Here is a 3806-nt window from a genome sequence, read left to right as displayed (position 1 = left end):
CTGTTTGTCTTTCTATTAAAATGTTTTCTACAAAATTTGAGACATATAAAACGATCCTTGATTCATAAAACAAAAACTCACTCCTAAAGCAACAAACTTGCAGTATTAATAGTTATGCAAGAGTTAAAAAGCGCAGCTTCAGTTGTTGAGTAGGTAATTGCATACAGGCCAGGAAGGTCCCAGATTTGATTTGTGCTCTCTGCTGAGTTGGCTAATCACAGCTGGGGTGGTAATGGCCTCAATGTCCCAGGACTGGGGAGAGGGAAAATTAGCTGCTGTTGCCCTTGTGATCACCCCTCCATAAAAATGTTTGCATGTGCACATTTTGAGGATACAACTGAGTTCAGCTTTGTTGATCTTGTGATCAGATAACCTGTTGACATTCCCTATCAGACCACACTTTGAGCTGGCACGTGTGAAATCTACCCAACATGACTCAGTGCCTTAAACTAAATGACCTAGGAAAACTCTGTAGGGAGATTTATGCCTTTTGTTTGTGCATACATCACCGTGTAGCTATGGCCATGTGACTAATCATTTGAGCAGGGTCTTTATTTACAGGAAGACTGAAATTCATATTTAGGGGGTCACACTTAGCACCATTCATTTTGGGCAGATAAGGGGAACTTAAATCTCTCATTCCTTTTTGTTCATTACTTCTGTCACAGTAATTATTTTACAATTGTAGGTAACACACTCATTTGCTGTAATTAATTTCATTTTGGTAAGCTAGATAGACAAGCTGTAGGAAATGGAAAACATTTGCCTGGCACAGAGATGAAAATAGTGAGCATTTGTCCATCACAAAAATGGCAAGGTCAGCCAAGGTGCTCCTAGTTGATTCCTTGCTGGTGATGGTGAGCCTTGTGACAGGGAATTGTTATTGTGTCACCAAGAGCCAGCTGCAGTTGATGGGCTCCCCATAGGACAGAGTTAAGTGGATAGAACCAATTCACTTGGGAGGAAATGAAAGCCAATTAGCCTGGAGAGAACTTCATAGGTGTGGAATGTGAGGCGTGGCTAAAGGCTGAGCATTCACATTGGTTTCACCAGCTCCTTTAAGGTTTAAAAAAAAAAGTCACAAGCTGGGCCCTACAACTGTTTAAAAAAACATGCTTATGATCTAGTCAAAGAACTGGTTACCTCATGAGGTTTTGTGTATAGATCCATCTAGAATATTTTAATAAAGTTCTGGCACGGCTATAAAGCCCAAATAAACTTAGGTTGCTTAATTGAATGACTCTTCATCCAGTATGCCATTCCACAAGTTGAAAATAGCTGCAGTATTCGCACTTTTGTTTTCCTATCAGGGTTCATCTTTTTCTTAAAATGGTGCACACCCAGTATTGCCCAACCATCTAAACGCCTGATGCATAGCAAAACATTTTAAATCTTACTGTCTCATGAAGAACCAACCTGAAGATGACTAGAGAATAGATGTTTCAACTTGAAACATTAGAACCTTGCCCCATCAAAGTTAACTAGACCACGACATATTCAATAGATCAAATATTTGGGAATGTTCTGTTTTTTTTTTTGTTTTTATAAAGATTTGTAGTTGAACAAATATTTAAAAATGCAGAAATCTACAATACTGTAACAAGATTTCAAAATTGGTAGTGGTGGTGCCTGATTTAATGTGGCAGCATCCTGCTGCCCTCATTCAGCATGATGTCCATGTTTATCTTGCTGTCTCCCATATCACTGCTGCATCAAGTGTAGCAGCTCTATTGGTGTAGGACAACTTTTCCTCAAGATTGCCATCCACTCAACGTCGTCCTGGAATACAGCTGTAATATCTTTATTTGAAAGCAACTGTTGTCTGATCCCTTTTGGAGTCAGCTGCACCCTGACATCACCACCTTCCACCTCTTCACTCCATAGAAGCAATTTGAATAGCTGGATGAATATGCCGTATGATATTCATTTCTACTTCTGCCAGGCAACCGCTTGCTGCCTTGTATTCACCATTAATTATCTGCTCTAATATTGGACCAGTGTTACTACTAACACTGTAGTGGCCTGAAGAACAGTCCCATGCTAAAGCTGCCAGTAGATCACATCCTTCATACAATGGCCTTTAATTTTAAATTAGGCTTCCTCTTCCACGAGTGATGAGGGATGATGTTAGTTGGAACTTGTATTTACTGTTGATATTTCCATGTAACCCTTATCTGTAGTGTGGTCATGTGGCCAGGTGGGAGATGGATAAAGTATTTAAATGCTCCTACTGTTTAGCTTGTGTGTAGTATGCTAAAATTTGCCAGTGATCAGGATGTCCTTGGGAAGTTTCTGCACCACAGATGATGGTTCATGAATTGCTCCAATAAACCCACCATAAAACTGGGAATGGCCAAATAGAAGTGGGGTATCAGAGTTAATGTATATAATTTCTTTTGAGGCAGTTTATTTGGAGTAACTGACATCTTGAATTGGTTCTAGAAAGCAATTAAGTTGGTATTCAATATTTAGTAGTGGGACTTTTGGGAACATGGTTTGTTTTTAGAAAATCTGTTTCCTGTCCTTTATTCATTTCCAGAGCCGAGTACACCTGTTCGTCTGATAACCAGAACTCCCTGTTGATAACAGCCATCACAGTTGGTGGCCCTTCAAAACCTTGGTACAATAGTACATGAAATAGATTGTAAACCTGGGATGATCAGAGTCCTGGCAATCCATGCTAATGTTTTATCACCTAGGTGAACCTCAACTACTCTTTGTGGTAGCATGTTCCATATTCTTACCACTCCTTAGGTAATTTTAAACTTCAGGTATTATTTTTAAAGAAGTCAGGATATTAGCATATTTTATAACACAAGTATAAACTAGAAAAGTAGATTCACTTTTTATATAATTTTAATAATTGCATATCTCAATATAACATTTTGCTTGCTTTAAGTGTGTTATATGCCAAAATTCTGGACAAGAGCTTTTTTAAAAAATACTACAATATAGTAAAATGCCACCAGAGGGCAATGATAAAACAAGTTTACAAAAAAATATCATGCTTTGTGATTTTATTTGTAATTACTCAAAAACACAGAACATTTTTGTAAGCAGTAATTTTGATTAAATATCTTAGTGATGCTGATTAAAATTTATTTTAAGAAATCACTTTCCAATTTTTAGGAACACATTGAAACTTGCATATAAAGCTACTTATCATGTACAAGCATGCCAAAAGGTTAATCAAAATATAAAATTGAGGAACACCATTAAATGTGGAAAAATGTATTTAGCTTTTCTGTAAAACTGCATTAAAAAACTAATTAGGAAATCTTTTTTTTTAAATAAGCTCGTAACTCAGAACCTTGTGTGTCACTTCGCAAGCTGATTATTTAGCTCATATTTCACAGACCAGTTCATTTTCCTGAGGGTAGGCAGTTTGAAAATGTAAGTGACTTGGAGAGAGTTTTTCTAGGGGCGGACGCAGAAGGAAGTGGGGTTGGAATGGGTAGCAGGATGTGTATAGTGAGTGATAGAAGGAAGTGGTCAGAGATGGCCTTGCCAGTGATCAAGACCATGGGAGTATAGAAAGAGATTGCAACAACAACTTGCATTTATATAACATCCCAAGGCGCTTCACAGGAGCGTTATCAGACAAAATTTGACACCGAGCCACATAAAGAGATATTAGGACAGGTGACTAAAGATTGGTCAAAGAGGTAGGTTTTAAGGAGCGTCTCAAAGGAGGAGAGAGAGGCGGAGAGGTTTAGGTAGGGGATTCCTGAACTTAGGGCTTACGCAGCGGAAGGCATAGCCACCAATGGTGGGGCAACAGAAATCGATAGAGGATAGAATTTGAG

Source organism: Heptranchias perlo, chromosome 10 (genome assembly GCF_035084215.1).
Source record: "Heptranchias perlo isolate sHepPer1 chromosome 10, sHepPer1.hap1, whole genome shotgun sequence".
Lineage (NCBI taxonomy): Eukaryota > Metazoa > Chordata > Chondrichthyes > Hexanchiformes > Hexanchidae > Heptranchias > Heptranchias perlo.
This window is presented reverse-complemented; position numbering follows the sequence as displayed.